The sequence below is a fragment of the Sinocyclocheilus anshuiensis genome, unplaced genomic scaffold (genome assembly GCF_001515605.1).
Source record: "Sinocyclocheilus anshuiensis isolate Anshui unplaced genomic scaffold, SAMN03320099.WGS_v1.1 scaffold1199, whole genome shotgun sequence".
NCBI lineage: Eukaryota > Metazoa > Chordata > Actinopteri > Cypriniformes > Cyprinidae > Sinocyclocheilus > Sinocyclocheilus anshuiensis.
Window position 1 is genome coordinate 62098 of NW_015540934.1, and position 19421 is coordinate 81518.

Below are 19421 nucleotides of genomic sequence, written 5' to 3' on the forward strand. Positions count from 1 at the left end.
AGCCAGACAAAAAACCGACGACAGCTGTGGTTAAACGCGATAAAACGAGCAGATTGGACAGAAACGATCGTCAAAAATGCTCGCGTTTGCAGGGCACACTTCTTATCAGAAAAGGTTCAGTAAAGTATTGTCTTTTGTTGTTATGAGCGCTTCTACAGATTTCTTGCCATATGCATCTCACTACTATGTCGTGTATGAAATAATGTATGTGTGTAAAACAACAAACTGACAATTTATATATAATCATTTGTAATTGTATATACATGATTAATTGTGGCTGTAACCTAACGTTACAGGTAGGCCGATCTGGTTTCATGGTTAAAGTTAACCTTTTCGACATGTTTCCATGTTGTTGTTGCTCATGGACGTGATGTTGTCTGGGGTTTGGCAAAAGGAGAGTGGAACTGTGGGCGGTGCTCGGGGTGGTGACTGAAGGTGGTGACTGTGTAGTTGTTTATTGTTAAGTGGGCCTTTGAAGGATAGCAATAAACATTAAACAGATAAATAAGGAAGCGCGCAAAGTCCTATGGATAGGAAAAAATTCCTGCAGAGTACTGCTTTTTACTGTGTTGAGGAAGTGTATCAGTGAAAGAGTGAGTAGAACTGACAGGTTACTCAGGAAGAGTATAGAGTAGTATGTTTTAATGTATGTGTGTTGTTCGCCCGGTCTGCCCTTGGTGGTAAGGAAACTCAAAATTTGCTCCTCCAAATTTAAAGAACAAAAAGAAAAAAGGGTTTTGATTCCAGAATAACTAATTGCATGCAATGGTCTGTGTTTATTGTTAAGTGGGCCTTTGAAGGATAGCAATAAACATTAAGCAGATAAATTATAAGGAAGCGCGCAAAGTCCTAAGGATAGGCAAAAATTCCTGTAGGGTACTGCTTTTTTACTGTGTTGAGGAAGTGTATCAGTGAAAGAGCGAGTAGAACTGACAGGTTACTCAGGAAGAGTATAGAGTAGTATGTTTTAATGTATGTGTCTGTGTCTGTGTGAATGACTATGGGTGTATGAGAACAATAAATTCCGTATCGGGTGGGTAAAAGCTGCGCACCCCTCCTGGACCGTCCCTTAAGTGGGGCCTGGCAGAGTGTTGGACGCAGCTAGTGCCGCACCTGAGAGGGATGAATGAATGTTATAAGCCCTATAAATAAAGGGACAAAGACTGAATGAATGACATATATTGTGCATATATTGTGTGACGTAGATAGGGAGAATATTTAGGAGACTAATGCTGTTTAGATAGTGGAATATAATAGAGGTATATGCCTTATGTTAAATAATTAAATAATTAAATAATTTTTATAACAGGAAACAAAGAATATATACATAATTCGTAGTTATTGGTTGGCACTTTTGGATGCTAAGTGTTAAAAAATAGGATTATATTATAATATATCGAAAATGTGCACACGCATGTAGTATAATACCTACTAGGCTTAAAAGTGTATGTTACAGAAGAAAATAGGAAAAATTGGATAAAATAATTTAATTAAATTGGGGAGAATATATTATTTGGACAAATAATAAAGTAGTGAGTTTTAAAAATAGGTTTGTCATAATATAGGAAAAATGATGGCAGCCACTCTGGTGGAAATATTAGGATTAAAATATCCATTGTGTAAAGAACTGATAGACAAGCTCTCAAACAAATGGCAACAGAGAACTAAAAAAATGATGACAAAATGGCCAAAGGAAGGGACATTTGATGTAGCATTGTGCGAGGAAATGGAAACTCTAATAAAAAATCGTAAAACTAAAGGCAATAGCAAAAAGAGAGAAAATAGAGAAGCAAAAAGGGAAAAAGAGATAGAAGTGTTAGATTGTGTTTAGAAAAATTTTTCAATAAAGACTGGGTCAAGATTTTGGCATTGTAGATTTTTCGTACATATTTGAATGCATATATTGTGTGACGTAAATAGGGAGAATATTTAGGAGACTAATGCAGTTTAGAAAGTGGAATATAATAGAGGTATATTCCCTATGTTAAATAATTAAATTGCTAATAAAATTTTTATAACAGGAAACAAAGAATATATACATCAAGGTCTTAGTTATTGGTTGGCACTTTTTGGATGCCAAGTGTTAAAAAAAATAGGATTTAGATAATAAATTCACTTTATAATATATTGAAAATGTGCACACGCATGTGATATAATAAATACTAGGCTTAAAAGTGCATGATAGAGAAGAAAATAGGAGGAATTGGTTAAAAGAAGTAAAATTAAGTTGGGGAGAAAATATAGTAAGTTAAATTATTGTATAAAAGTATATACTGAACTTAAAACATAGGATTGTCATATTACAGGAAAAATTATGGCAGCCACTAGGCTGGAAATATTAGGATTAAAATATCCACTGTGTAAATAACTGATAGACAAGCTCTCAAACAAATGGCAGCAGAGAACTAAAAAAATTATGACAAAATGGCCAAAGGAAGGGACATTTGATGTAGCATTGTGCGAGGAAATGGAAACTCTAATAAAAAATCATAAAACTAAAGTCAATAGTAAAAAGAGAGAAAAGATAGAAGCAAAAAGGGAAAAAGAGAAAGAAGTGTTAGCTTTGCTCAAAAAGGAAGGAGAAGACTCATTGAAAAGTATAAAACAGGCAAGAAAAATACTAAAAGAGGCAGACAAAGAGACAAAGAAAAAAGAAGAGTTGTTTTCTAAACCACCCCCATATCTGCCCCCAGAGGGACAGTTCCCAATACTTAAGGGTACTGTAGAAGTGTCTGGAGAAATGCAAATGGAAGGACAAGTAGAATTGGAAGAAAAACAAAAAGAACCAGATGTAAGACCAAAGAGGCGACAGAATAAACAGAGTGAGGGATATTTACCTTTAGATTCTTATAAACAGGCACGCATAGCATTAGAAATGATGAAAGCAAATTATGAAGTAAAAACAGGAAATGAGGAAATGTTAGAAAAGATGAGGAGAGAAGATAAGGAGATTGAAACACAGGCAGAGGCTATGGAAGCAGAAATACGAAGGAAAATTAAAGAAACAGAAAAATTAATACAAGATGCAGATAAACTGGTGAGAGATAGAAGTAAACTATTAGAAAGCAAAGAGGATGTGAGTGAAGGTGAAGAGTCATCGTTTGATAAAGGAACATGGAGACAGGGAAGAGAAAAAGGAAGACTTAGACCACTGGCTGCACAACTCCCAATTTTAATTAAGGGTACACAGGGACAGTATGTCCCCTGGGCCTTACGTGGTCGGCTTAAACTCTAAAACAGACAAAGAGTTCTGTGACCATGTGTCTCATGCAGTGGAGCAATACAGAAAAAAATGAACAAAAGCTCAAAAACCAAGAGAAAGAGCTACAGAGAAAATTAACTCAGTTACAACTTGAAGAACTGACAAAAAAGAATAAGAAAAAGATTCAAGCTTCAGTAAAGAACGACGAATCAGAACAAATGACAGTGACGTCTCCAGTAAATGCTCCTCCACCACCTATTCAGCCAAGCCCCCTGGCAGCAGCCCATCCAAATGCACACCAGATCCCTTTACCCATCATTAATGTCTATACTCAACAACCAGGGCCAATGGGATGGAAAAGAAAACCAGTACAAAGAGGACAGAGAGGAAGAGTCAAGCCTTATACTGGTCCTCCAGGAGTGTGCTGGGGATGCGGACAGCCTGGACATAATAAGAATGACTGTCCCACCAATCCATGGCAATAGCCACCTAGGGGTGGAAGAGAGGAGAGTTGGCAGCAGCCCTCCCAGGATCCATTACAGGGCCCAGTAAACCCTTGGGGAGGTCCAAATCAAGGATATTTGGGGTGCCCAGAGAATCCTATTGGGGAGAGTCAGCTTCCAATTTTAACAACTAAAGCTGATCAAGAACCAATTATGCAAATTGAAATAGAGGGAAAGACAACACCAATGATGGTAGACACAGGAGCTGTTTATACTTGTGTAAATTCAAATTATGCCTCACATTTCCCCTTGTCTGGAAAATTCACAAACACATTAGGATTCTCGGGACAAATGCAATTAATTCCAATGACAGCTCAAGTGTGTCTATAAACCAAAAATAAAAGTGTAACCATACCCATTCTGGTAACAAGTCAGACTCCTGTTAATTTATTATGGAGAGATGCATTATGTCAATTAGGGCTACAAATTTGGTGTTCTCCAGAAGGAGTATATATAGACACAATAGGAGTAGAAACTCAAATGATGGTTGTAGAGCCAAAAGCAAATGTTTATTGGATATGAGAGATCGAACAAGATGTGAGACAGACAATTAATAAATGGGGAAAGTTTACTGAGGCACAGATTTCAGAAGCACAGTTACCTAAATCAGAATTTCATTGCACAATGATATATGATCCCGAAAGAGATTAAAAAAATAGAGAAAAAATGGCAGGAAGAAACTGCAGAACAAAAAATGTAAATAATCTCACAGCACATCATAATAAGTAAACAGGGAGCAGCTTTGAGTATACCTGAATGTGAATTTGTGAAAAAATGGTTCAATTTAACAGATTCTGTGCCACATGTGTCTGTATATGTAGGAAAAAACTGGGAAGCAAAAGATCTAGGACCAATGATGAAAAAGGCAGAACAAATTGCGTCTTGATGCTGAAATAGGCATAAAAAACACTATTGAAGGTTTAGTGAAGGCAGGAGTATTAATAGAAACATCTAGTTATTGTAACACTCCAATTATGCCTGTAATCAAAGCAGACAAAAACAGATGGCGTCTTGTTCATGACCTACGAGCAATCAATGATATAGTAGAGGATTTGCCAGCTGAGGTACCAAACCCGCACACGTTACTGACGAATGTCCCTCCTGATGCTAAATACTTTACAGTAATTGATCTCTGTTCGGCCTACTTCAGTGTTCCATTAGCAGAGGAAAGTAGATATTTATTTGCATTTACATATGCGGGTAAACAGTATATCTACACCAGAATTCCTCAAGGGGTTAAACATTCACCACATTTATTTAATCAAATACTTAAAGATGATTTAGAGCATCTTATGATAGACAGTACTCTTTTACAGTATGTAGATGATTTAATTATTTGTTCTACATCACTAGAACAATGCCACAGAGATTCTATTAAGGTCCTAACGAAATTAGCACAAGGAGGTCACAAAGTATCCAAGACCAAAATACAATATTGCCAGCCTCAAGTTGAATACTTAGGACGATTGATTGCATTTGGCACACGAGCTATAGCTCCAGCTCAATTGGAAGGCATAAGTAAAACACCACTGCCTCAAACAGTAGGACAGATGATGACTTTTCTAGGGATGACAGGCTTTAGTGCTGATTGGATAGAGGACTATGCACCAAAAACAGCTCCATAGAGAGAAATCATGAAACAAGCAGGACTGCAGCATTTAGGTAATCCATTCAAATGGAACACAAATGCATTACTAGCATTTGAGACTATAAAAAAAGAACTACAAAAGGCTCCTTCCCTCGGAAATCCTGAATACAATAAACAATTTCATCTGTATGTCGCAAATAGAGTTGATGGTTATGCATCAGCTGTATTGATGCAAGAGACTTGTAGTGGAAGGAAAAAACAGCCTATAGCTTACTACACTACAGAGTTGGACAATGTAGCACAAGGTTACCCACCATGTTACCAACAAGGCCTCGCAGCAGTATACTACGCATATGAGAAAGCATCTACAATAACCATGGGTATCCAGTAACTATTTATACTCATCATAAAATTGTGGAGTTAATAGAACAAGGAAAATTTGTTCTGACTCAAGCCCGAATTCTAGCCTATTCGTCGCTACTCACGTATCCAGATGTTACTATTAAGCGATGTAATACAGTTAATCCGGCTGAATTAATTCCTTTGGCTTTTGAAGGAAAGCCCCATGATTGTGTGAATGATTCATTGGCATTTACCAGATTACGGCCAGATCTTGAGTCTACACCAATCCCTGAAGCAGAAGTCTCTTACTTCGTAGATGGTTCTAGCTTTAGAAATCATGTAGGAAATCATACAGGATATTCAGAAGTAAAGAAAGACAAGGGAAAATTTGTGCCTGTGATATCACAACATTGTGTACAGCCTTGCTCTGCTCACAAAACGACTAGCAATAATCAAGTGTCAGGCTCATAAAAAAGGAAATTATTACATCATTAAAGGAAATAATGCAGCAAATTTGGAAGCTAAAAAAGCCTCAGGGTGTCAGGTAGCAGTACTAACACCTGTAGTACTTATAGAACCTCAACCTCAATTGGATGATATTATTCGAATTCAACAACAAGCAGGCCCCAATGAAGACTCTATGTGGCACCAAAGAGGGGCCAAAAAAGACACACAAGACATTTGGCGTACACATGAAGGACAAATTGTTGCACCAACTTCACTTTTGAATATTTTCATTTCAGATGCACATGGTTTTGACCATTGCGCAAGGGGGGAAGTGATAAGGAAAATTAAAAAGCAAGGATATTGGTCTCCTTATTTACATGCAATGGTAAATTAATTTTTGTCCAGATGTGAAGTTTGTGCCAAAAACAATGTGAGAAAAGGAATAACAACACCAATAGGCCATATACCAGTACCAGAAGGACCATTTAAGCATCTGGTAATGGATTATGTGGATATGATAAAGCAAGTACAAGGCAAAAGGTACATGCTGGTGATCATAGACAGATTTAGCAGATGGGTGGAGGCAGTATCATCAGCAGATCAGGGAGCAGGAACAGTGATTAAATTTCTAACAAGAGAAGTAATTCCGAGATTTGGAATACCATCAGAAATAAGTTCAGATAATGGATCGGCATTCATACAAAAAACTGTAAAACAAGTACTGCAACGATTGAGAATAAAGCAGAGACTAGGATGTGTCTACCAGCCAGAATCACAAGGGATCATAGAGAAATTGAACGGAACCCTCAAGGCCAAACTTAACAAAATATGTGAAAGTACTAAGCTTAACTGGATAGTGCCAGTTTCTCCAATCTACAACAAACTGAATTACAGTGCATACGAACCCGTAAATGGTCAATAGTACGGAAATAAAAAATACAAAAGCCACAAGGGAAAATACAATTAATGGCAGATCAGGAATTTGAATGTTATTAGAAGAAGGGAAATATTGATGTAGGAAGATTTGAAGGAAAATGCAGCAAAATATGGAAAATACCACGATGTAAAGATGACTATTCAGTGATAAAAGAAGGCCCACCACCTATATTTGATGACATCGATATTGTATTGGCAGACATATGGTAGATGTGTGGATTAGAATATGGTCTCTTGACAACATTACCAGAAAAATGGTCAGGATTATGTACTAGAATTATGCTGACACATAAAATGAGTCACATCTCTCTAGAAGAGGAAGCAACAAATGAAAAGAAACCCAGATCCAGAAGAGCCTATGAGAAAGACCCTGCAGTTTATATAGATTCAATTGGTCAACCGAGAGGTATACCTTATGAGTTTAAAGCAAGAGATGAAGTCAAATCAGGGATTGAATCAATATTCATTTGGATTACACAAAATAAAAATACAGAATGTATCAATTACATATATTACAATCAGCAAAGATTTATTAATTACACTGATTATATGGCCTTATCACTTTTAGGAGAGCAATTAAAGAAAGGGGGAGTGTGTGTTATGTTTGGGGATCAATGCTGTACATACATACCAAATAATACTGCGCCTGAAGGAGCATTTACTGAAGTAAGGACCAAATTGAAAAACCTAAGGATTGAACTTAAAGAAAACGCTGGAAAATATAATCAAATGTGGGACTGGTTTGATTTAAAGTTAGGAGCATGGGGAGCATGGTTAGCTAAATTAGGAATGTTGTTAGGAGTTGCAGTAGTAGTAGGAGGATTATTGTTTTGCTGTGTGCTTCCCGTACTGAGGTCACTAGTTGTCCAAGCCACAGCTAAGCAAATGGAAATTCTAAGATGTCAAGATAATGAGAAATTGATTTTGAAGGGTAACCAAAATGTACATTACCAGGTCTGGCCTTATGCACCCAACTGGGAGTCACAACCTTTGACAAATGATTGAAACTCTAGTACCTCAACTTAGGACGAAGAAGAGGTATAAAGATGAACCATACCCTGGGTGTAAGTGCTAGCCTAACCTCTGCCCAAGGGTGGCCCTCTACGATGCGCAAAGTGTCTGGGCTGAAGATCAACTATGCTATTTTTCTGTGTGACTTAATTTAGTCACTAGGTAGTGATAACTAATGAGACTAAATTGTGAAACTGCACTCTGGGTAAAGACAAGTGAAGGTGAGACTTAGTAAGTCTCGAAGGGGGGAATGTAGAAGATTTTTATTAATCAAAATAAGAATGAATCAAGTTCAATCATTGTGAATATAGCCATTTATGTATCAAGGTATTTTACTATTATAATCATGGAGACAAAAAAAACATATATGATGGAGCCTCTACCTTTAACGTAACATAAACTGAGGCCTCCTGTCTGCTTGCAGGAAACAGATTGGAGGCATAGCCAAAAATGGTGAACAATGACAGGATGTAGAAAATGTATAGAACACGCCTTAAAGTAAAAAACCTGTATAAAAGACTGTCCAGACACAGACTCTGGAGATTTTCTGCAGATTATCATCTCTCTGATAATAAAAGTCTATTTTTCTGGCATCAAAACCCAAGTGTTCAAGAGTGATTCTTCGGAGAAAAGGCAAGAGCCACCACAGACACTGGAACACTGAGTGGAGTGAGAATATATTGCGGGCTTGATTGGTGATGCAGGTGCAGGTGATCAGAATTCGGGTGATTGGGATCTGGTGTGTGTCGGAGGAGGTGACTGTGCTGACGTGAGTGATTGTGATGATTTGCTGACATTACCCCCTCCTCTAGGGGCGGCGACGAGGGCGACCGCGACTTCGGGGTGCGGGACGGTTTGGATGGTTGCGGTGGAATTCTTCCAGCAGTGATGGATCCAGTATATCGTCGCGGGCCACCCAGGACCTCTCCAGGCTGGTAGGTGGGAGTAGCGGTACGCCGGTCATCGGCGAAGATCTTTTGCCTCCGCACTGCTTGTTGGAGCTGGACGTGAGCCGAGTCCCACACTCTCTCGCTCTCTCGGAACCAGTAGTCCACAGCTGGAATCTCTGAGGGCTCTTCTGTCCAGGGAAAGATTGGGGGTTGGTAACCGAGCATGCACTGGAAAGGGGTCAGGCCGGTGGTATTCTGACGGAGGGAGTTTTATGCATACTCGGCCCAAGGAAGGTAGCGGCTCCAGCTGCGCTGATCGTCATGGCAGTATGACCGGAGGTAACGTCCGAGCTCCTGGATCCTTTGTTCAGTCTGGCCATTCGTCTGTGGATGGTACCCCGAGGACAAGCTTACTGTCACTCCCAGTAAGCGGAAGAAGGCCTTCCAGACTCGGGAGATGAATTCGGGTCCTCGGTCTGAAACGACCTCCTCCGGGAGGCCATAGTTCCGGAAGACCTGAGTGAATAGGCATTCAGCTGTGTCAAATGCTGTTGGTAGACCCTTGAGAGGGATGAACTTATAGGCCTTGGAGAAGCGATCAACCACAACAAGGATAAAGGTGTTACCCTCCGAGGCAGGGAGGTCAGTGACGAAATCCACTCCAATGTGGGACCAGGGTCTACTGGGGACGGGCAGTGGGACGAGCTTGCCTACGGGGAGATGATGTGGGGTTTTAGACATGGCACAGACTGAACAGCTTTGGACGTACCTGTTGACATCCCGGGCCATACTGGGCCACCAGTATCGAGCCTGGAGGAGCGAGAGGGTCCGTTGCCTGCCTGGGTGTCCAGAGCCCGGCACTTCATGCACTGAGCCCAGAAGGGTCTGACGCTGGGAGGTGGGAACATACGTCTTCCCTTCTGGGCAGCCCAGCAGAGCAGGTTCGGTGCGAGTGGCGTCACGGATATCCTGGTTAATGTTCCACAGTATGGGGCTGACGATCAAGGCTGGAGGGAGAATGGGTTCTGGTTCTGTTGTATGTAATTTTATGTATAATCGTTTTCTATTCTTAACCGTTTTAAATTAATTTTAAACCTCTTAAATCAATTTGTTAGAAATGTGCTATATAAATAAACTTGCCTTGCCTTGCCTTGTTGGAATGTCGGGAGAGTGAAGACGGGTTAGCGCATCAGCCTTGCAATTGCGATTTCCAGGTCTGTAAGTGATTGTGAATTGAAACCTTGTGAAGAACAAAGCCCATCGGGCTTGACGAGGGTTGAGTATTGAATGTTTCGCGGGTAAGGCTGTTCCAGGACAGGGACTTGGGTTTGCCTCATAGCATGGAAGTAAGAGGGGCCGTGAGCATGCTGAAACTCTTCACAAACCGTCGATAGAAGTTCGCGAATACCAGGAATCTTTGTAACTCCTTCACTGACTGTGGAAGCGGCCATTCCCTGATGGCCTTAACCTTCTCCTGGTCCATCTGGATACCTTCCTTGTTGATGAGATATCCGAGGAACTGGACCGAGGAGCGATGGAATTCGCACTTCTCCAATTTCAGATACAGCTGGTGTTGACGTAGCTTCTGAAGGACCTGTGTGACGTGGTGGCGATGTTCGGCCAGGTTCCGGGAGTAGATGAGAATATCATCAATGTAGACAATCATGAACTTATTGAGGAACTCCCGGAACACCTCGTTCATGAAGCTTTGGAAGACGGACGGGGAGTTTGACAGGCCATACGGCATGACCCGATATTCATAGTGGCCTGCGGGGGTAATGAACGCCGTCTTCCACTCGTCGCCCTCCCTGATTCGAACGAGGTTGTACATGCTCCGCATGTCCAGTTTGGAGAAGACGCGAGCTCCATGGAGTTCCTCGAGGGCGGCTGGGACCAGTGGAAGTGGGTATGGTAGTTTCACCGTCTGGGAGTTCAGCATGCGATAGTCGATGCATGGCCTCAAGACTCCGTCCTTCTTGCCCACAAAGAAGAAGCTCGAGGCTGCCGAGGAGGTGGATGGTCAGATGAAACCTTGCTTAAGAGCCTCCTGGATGTAATCCTCCATGGCTTTGCACTCCGGGATGGACAGTGGGTATACTCTACCCTTAGGGAGTTTTGCCCCAGGCAGCAAGTCGATGGCACAGTCCCATGGCCGGTGCGGTGGAAGGCGAGTGGCTGCCTGCTTACTAAAGACATCCTGGAACGTTTCTCTGGCATGACTCGCTCCAGCGAGTGATATCACAGGGTTCCTATCTGACCTCTGGAAAGTGGAGAGTGAGCCAGGGGCGTCCCAGGATGGTATCCACTGTGGGTCCCTCTAGTACCAGGAAGGAAATTATTTCCTCATGCAGACTTCCGATCCTCAATCTTAGCGGTGGGGCGTGAAACTGCACCCGCCCACGCCCTAGCGGCTTTCCCTGAATCGTCTCGACTCGGAGCTCCCGGGCTTGACGTAGGCGGGGTAGATGGAGACGCTTTAGGAGATCACAGGATATGAAATTGCCTGAGTCGATGAGGGCTGAAACTGAAACCGAGAGGTTTTGGGTTAGCAGTTGCACTGGCAGCAGGGATAAAGTCGATATTTCTGGTTCTATTTGGAGGGTACTCACTGCCGGGCGTGGGGTTTTTACTGGGCAGAAGCTGATGAAATGTCCTGGAGCACCACAGTACAGGCAGAGTCCGGTCGCTAAGCGGCAAGCGCACTCGGCGTGAGTGAGTCAGGTAGAATCCATTTGCATGGGCTCTGGTACAGAGGGACCGCTGGTGGACGCGAAGGGCTGGTGGGCGGCTTCGTGGGGCTGGCAGGCTGACAACCGTTGCGAGATGCGAGTGGCTCGTTGTAGGAAGCCCTCTAGTCCGATGTTGTCATCGTAGATGGCCATTTGAGCGGACTTACAGAGGCAGATGATGGGGTGGTGACTGGTGTGAGGGAGGCCCTGAGGGCGCTGACCAGTTCCTCAGGGACCTCTGTGGTGGATAGAAGACGGGGATCCATGGAAGTGTTGGTTCTTGGTCCGGTCTTCTGTCACAAACAGACAAGAGACAAGAGGAGTTCAGGTAAACAGATGGCTTTATTGACAATGCAATGATGGTTCAGATCGAAGGCAGGAATCCTGGAGACGAACCGGGGCTGAGGAGAATCGGGATCGCGGAGACGTAATAGACTTCTGGAGGTAAGGAAACAACAGGTAGTTATGCAGGTAAGGAGTCTGGCAATGTTCAGGTAGTGAACGGTAGACCGGACACTGGAACACTGAGTGGAGTGAGAAGATATAGCGGGCTTGATTGGTGATGCAGGTGCAGGTGATCAGAATTCAATAAAGTAAAAAGTTATATTTTATTTGATTTTAATACATCCAGTGTTTATTTTATTTCAAACAATGATATATATTTTTTCAATAGTATGGTAATAACCCTGCATTACACATATAGGCTTCATTGAAAGTGTTACCGTATAAAGGGACAGCTGATGCACTTGCAGTATCATTTAAGACTTGGCAGGAAACACTTGAGTCATGGAATCATGACATCCTCCAGGGGATAAAACGTCCATAATAACATATAGCGATCCACTGATGTTAGAATAAAGACAAGTCCAAAATTGATGCCTGCAGTTCTCTACACAGTTAAAATGCAGCACTTTATTTCAATTAAAGCTACTGATGTTAGATCAAAGGTAATGCTAATAAAATGCTAACGGCATCTGTATTAGAAAAGCCATCTCAGTCCCTCTAAGCATCGATGAATACATTTCTAAAATGTTTGGCTGAGAGAGAGCTATAGGTACTGCTAATTTATGCGCTGCTCTGAGGAATAATGAGAAAGGAGGGTGGGTGAAGGAAGTGAGAGCTGAGCCAGCAGAAATTCCCAATGCTGCAGTAGCTCTACTGAATCCTGCACTTTCACAACACTAAGCTTATCAGAGAGAGTGGAGGGGAAGAGGCAGCCAGATCTTAGCCTTTTAAGACTCTTCATCAATATTAGAATATCTGGACTGGCAGGGTCTTTATACAGAAAATAAATAGAAATCCACATTGTTATATTAAATATATAGATATTTTCTGTTGTAATTTATTCCAAATAGTGATGGAGGAAAAAGAAGGGAAAACACTACAAAACCAACATGACCAAATTAATCCACCCTCCTACTATGTATATTCCATTATTCTGGATCATTAAAGGGAACAGAATGTAGAAATTGAGATAAAACTTCATTAGAAGATTACAGATTAAATGATGAATCATAAAAACAATTACCACACAGAGGTGATTAATAAAGTAACATCAGACACTAAGATACAAATAGTGCGTCTTCATTGTCAATCCAAACTTGCAGAGGAGCAAGGATTCTCTCTTGCAATATTGAGTTTGGGGCTTAAAAGCAAAATGATGTTGTCGATACAACAGGCAGGGTAAAAAAAAAAGCTGCATTCAGCGCTCATTAATTTATAAACCTTCATCAGCCCAGACTGCAGGTTCACATAGCCTTTCCTGACACCGCCTCAAAAGAGATCACACTCGCTGATGGATCCTGCTTTGTTCTTGCTGATCCACCACAATTACCCCAACTCTTCTTCTAGGCTCAGTTTGAACAAAATGGCAAAACAGAGGCCAATTTGCTCGCTGCTACCCTTCCTCCAAACACACACCCACATGCTAGCAGAGAAACATACGCTGAGACTTCGGGGACCTCAAATGATCCCTCTCGTCAACTGAGCAATGTTCCTTATGTATACAGCTGTTAAACTGCCTGGCTGGTATGCTGAGGTTAATACCAATCCAATAAATTGCACATGCAGTTGCTGGATTCTTTGAGGGAAAATGGCATCTTTTGTTTCTGAATGACTTAATTTTTATTTTCTACATAATTTTTTCTCCTATCACCGCTTGATGTAGGGGAGAGAAGGGGTAATTTAGGGATGCACGATATTATCGGACAGATATCGGAATCAGCAAATAATGGCTTTAAATGTAAATATCGGCATCGGACCGATATGAAAAATTATGCCGATATGTCTTGCCGATAAGAGGAATAAGTTAATTCACATGTGCTCAGGGTGTGCTAGTGATTAGATCATGTCAGCAGACAGTGTAGCTCATTCTTGAAGCAAAGTTTTGTCTGAATGATGATTAGATTGACTGTTTTGGATTGCTGCATTTAATCTGTGAAAGCACGTACAGAATGACGCGTTCGGTGTGTGCAGGGTTAGGGAGTAACGGAATACATGTAACGCCGTTATGTAATTAGGATACAAAAATCTAGTAACTGTAATCCGTTACAGTTACATCAAAAAACGAAGTATTCAGATTACAGTTACATTTTGTAAAAAAGTGGGAATACTATCAGGATTGCATTTGTTTCATTTAAAATTAAATAAATGAGTGTTTTGACATAACGCTATGTATTTAGCGCTGCATAGTTCCTGCTTCTGTTGACACATGTTGACACACGTGAGCCGCCTGCTGGTGCGTGCGCAAATAACACCTGTCTACAATTATTCTCCTCAAACGCGGGCTGAGACGCTGCTACAGTAAATTAATTAGGATGCTTCCTGGTGTGAAAAACGTTTTCATGTCTGGAAATTTCAGTTATTTTGTTTTCAAAGAGGCTAAAGGAAATAACATAGTTGTACAGCGTAAGCTATGCATGAAGACTATTGCTTTAAAGGGGTCATTTGATGCGATTTCAAGTTTTCCTTTCTCTTTGGAGTGTTACAAGCTGTTCATGAATAGATAAGATCCCTAAAGTTGCAAAGACTAAAGTCTCAAACCCAAAGATATATTCTTTATAAAAGTTAAGACTCATCCACGCCCTCCTAAAACGCCTCGTTCTAACACACCCCCACATGTCTGGGGCATAGAGGAGGAACAATAATGTACAGTATGTGGAAAATAATGTGTTTTTGAACCTTAAACCGCATAAACACATTTCATTACACCAAATACACAAAATAATGTTCTTTTTTAGCAACGTCATATGACCCCTTTAACAAAGGCTACTCAACCAACTTGAACATTTGAAATTAACATGAGAGTCCCCACACCCCGGATCAGTCAATGAAATAAAGAAAGATCATAGCATTTCACATGCATTTCGACATTAACAGAGACATTAATAATTAACAGAGATCTACTTGCTCAAAATGTGGCTTTTCTAATGGTAGTACCTCTAATATCAAGCCCTAATAGCCAATATACATCCTCTGTGGCAGCATAGAAACCATGACACGAAATGGGCTAATGGCATAAAATTTGCCAAGTTCAAGGGTTTATAAAAAAAAAGCAGAGTACTGTAAAAAAAAAGTGTTTAAAATTTGGCTTTTATTACGGCAGTATGCCATATTTCAAGGCCTTAGGTCTCTTTAACGCATAGTTTGTGGAGGCCAAGAAACCACACTGCGTAACAGGCTGATGGAACAATAGGTGGCTCAGTGTGCATTGTCTATATTCTTAGTTTAATAGTTTCTCGTGCGCACATAAAAGTCTGTATATTTTTTATTTTTGCAAAGGTCCTTGAGGCTATGTAAGACTTTGCTAAGAATATTGTAAGAAGAAACCCAAAATGCTTATAATTCATTCAGTCGTATTTTGACTGACTTCTTGTACAATAAACTTATTTTCAATAAATTCTTAATTTTTTATTATAAAAAAACTAAATAGGGGCAAAAGTCTGGAAACACAAATATTTTTCCATACTCTGCTTTCTTTTTTCCATACTTTTCCAGACCTGGAGAGTACTTAAATCAAATTCCATTCTTTTACTTTTCCAAACCCCATAGGAACACTGTTTTAATGTCTTGGAAATCTTCAGACTTTCTAAAGTAATACAATTATTTCTTCTCTATAGCTTTTGTGAGAGCTCTGTTGACTTTGTCATATTAGCTACTCAAACTTGAGCACATGCATGGGCTAAATGTACGTGTGTAACAGCCCAAGCTAATTCTCTTTTCTAATAGAGTTTCTAAACGGTTAATTGTGTTTTAAGACAATTTTGTTTGCCCACCATACAAATAAGTGACTAAAAACAGCAATGTTGCTCGAAAAATTATGACATAGCTGTGTTATTAAAAAAATTCTAGAACTCAAAAATATTACATTATATATTGACATTATCACTTTTAATATGCCAGTAATCTGTTATAGATGCAATTTTCTTACAAAGTACTGGATCTTCAGAAAAGCTTGTATTTGTAAAGTATGCAGTTTCTGGGGGTTGAATAATTTTGATTGCAACTGTGTGTGTGTGTTTTAATGCACGGCTAGCTCGGGATATATATATATATAAAAAATATAATATAATATAAAATTAAAAGTTTTTTTTACATCCTTTTTTATCAATTGTCACAGCTGTAATAAGAATTTGGTAATTATTTTATTTTATTTGTTTGATGTAAGGACACATGCCACTTAAAAGTGTGTTACATTGCAAACATTTATTTGCCTCGTTATACAGCGTGTTATTTGCGTATATATGAATGCATATGCGAGAAACAAATGCGATTATTATTATTCTTTATTACATTCATATTTTTTTATTAGTTTTAGTTTTGATCAACTCTTAATGAGCGTTAAGCAGTCCCTCTAAACAGAAGTGTACCGCGGGCGGGACGCCCCCCCTCCGCAACAATATTACTAATCATATTTTTCAAACCACTGCCTTGATCACAATGGATATCATTTGAAAGCTCAGAGACTGAGCTTTACAATGCATGTAGCCACTTTAACTCCAAAGTAGTGCCGAGTTATTTGCTGATAAATAAAAATAATTCTACATTTTCTTACATTTTATCAGCTATTTCTCAGCAGAAGAATGTCCAAATTAAATAGTTTTTTTCCACTGAAAGTATACAGAAAGTTTTCTATCAAACGATACCAACCTTTTGACTCTCCTTGCAGTCTTCGAGTTATGAGTCATTATTTTTGTGTATGTCACTCAGAAAAAACATCAACTTCAGTGAGGCAAAAATGGCTTCAAGGCTTAAAGGGTTAACCCTGTGGAAGTCTCGACAGTTTACAGACGAATTAAATTTCTGCTTATTACTTTAAATGTCCACAACGCTTCCATGTAGGCTCCTTGGTGCTTGATGAGTGGAACATCGAAAAATATTCAGTAAAAAACTAAGAAAAGCCGGTCAGAACCATGATCTGTTCACACTGGAAAATGTCTCAGGTTACTTATGTAACCATGGTTCCCTGAGTAGGGAACGAGACACTGCGTCCTCTGTCCTCTTGTATGCTTCAGACACGGGTCACGATGAGGCGTTCCCCATAGCGACCCCTAGAGGACGCAGTTCGAAGTTCCCATGAAAGGGAATTGATATTGGCCGCATTTAAAACAACAATGTGAACAGCTATACAAACAAATCTAAGCAAAGATCAGAACTGAGCACTAAGGCTGGCAGTGTAAACATAGCCTATGTTTCTTTGATTTGATTTGACTTGATTACAACGCCGATATTTGGCAATTTCTACTTCATGTGTCCGTCCTGTAAGAATGCTACACAAAATAATGTTAGGTGCTGTTTTAAGTTTTCAAGTTTCCAGATTATTGTGTTTTGCTTTTACACTTTTTCATTATCACACGTATATGTTAATCGTCACATTCACTAGTCTCCCAAATGTGTCTTTATTAACAGAGTGAATGGAAGTACTCCTCATTCTGACAGCAACAAGCTTTTGGTCCCAAAATCGTCCTCTGATTTTAATGGTGTATACATCTGTATGGCATCAAACCAGTATGGAAGTACTTCAGGTGTCCTCTATGTGAATAAGACTGGTGAGTTGTTTAAAATCTTTATATATTTTAAAATTATGTTCAGTTGTTTTTATATGCAGAGTTTATAGTGGTTAAATGTTTGTAGAAGAGGTGTTTCTTCTTTTTTGCTGCTACTTCTCGTTTTTAAAACATTGCATAATTGGCATCAACAACTACAAAAAAAAAATTATTTCATGTGTTGATGCATTACAGTACATCTGTACAATCTGATAGATGGGAATTGGGAGTTATAAAGTAAAGTAAAATTTAAAATATAAAATGTGAGGATTAAGGCCTGTTCACATAGAGAATAATAGCTATAAAAATTACTTTAACGATAATTATATTAGCAATCCACACCAACAGACAATAACATTCTGTTAATTATTAGCGCATGCTACAGTAATTTCATCTGCTGCTTTAAATGCTCAAGCTTTTTAAATTCGAGCAGATTCTGATTGGCTGTTTTCATTGTTTATCAGCTGGAAAAAAATAATTCTGATTACAACGATATTGTTCCCTCGTGTCATTATCATTACAGTTGTGATGTGAACTTCACTATTTTCATAGAATTAGAATGAGTTTTAAAACTTTACCGATATATCGTCCTTGGCATGAACTGGCCTTTATTCTTGTCATCATAGAAGATGTAACCTGACTGCTCTCCTCTCCTGTTCTAAGTTTTTGTAGGATCCGCTGATGACTGTTGTTGGCTTCTTCTTGGTTTGGTCTTCAGCTGTGCCATCCTGTGTTTTTTTTCTGGTCTACATATTGAGCAGTGGTGGAAAAATGTCTCAAGTTCCATACTCGAGTCTTCATCTTAACCTCATTTCTGTCTAGGAGAAATATTTGAGATGTTAAAGAGATCTCACTTTTGATTTTTCTTTCCTCTGGGTAGTTTGTGCAGTGTGTTCTAGTGCAACTTTTTTTGCCCCGACGCAGGCGATGCGGGGCGACGCTACAGTTGGATTTCCTCATCGCTAGTTCTTTGGCATCAGTTTGGTGTGTCCCTTCCTTTAGAGAGGTGCTGTTCCTGTGGCAGTCATAAAAGCCAGCGTCAAAGCCTTAAATTTGATTCTGGCCATAACTTGGAGCCAGTGGAGAGGGATCAGGAGTGGTGTGACATGAGTTCTCTTTGGCTGATTGAAGACCAGACGTGCTGCCATGTTCTAGATCATATTCAGGGGTTTAGTCGCCCTGGTTGGACAATTGCAGTAGTCCAGCCTTGAAATTACAAAATTTCAAGCTGTGCTGCAAATGCGAGCCTGCACGACTGGGCCGCTGTGACGTGGGTGGAAAAGCACAGCTAGTCATCAAACACTAGGTTCCTGTTGTTGTGGTCACTGTGATGTTCTGCTCAACTGGCAGGTTTGCAGCGATTACCAGAAGCTCTGTTTTTTTGCATGATTGGACAAGTAGATGAGCCGTGTTGTGGAAATTCTGACTTAATAAAGTAATAAAATAATTGTGAAGACTGAGAATGAAAAACCAAACAGAGTTTTGTCTTTATCTTGCTTTAATTCTCTGCAGAGAATGATCTGGTTTACACACAGCTTTTAGTCTGTGTTCAAAGAGATAACACATAGACTTACAGCCCACTTTTTATAATATACAAAAAGATACATTGAAGGACAGATAAGACTCTAAGCCAATCATGTTACTCAGTGCACATCACCACATAACACATGCACATCGCTCCACATTACATGGTAGATGTCTGGTTACTCTCAAAACTGCCCGTCCCTGG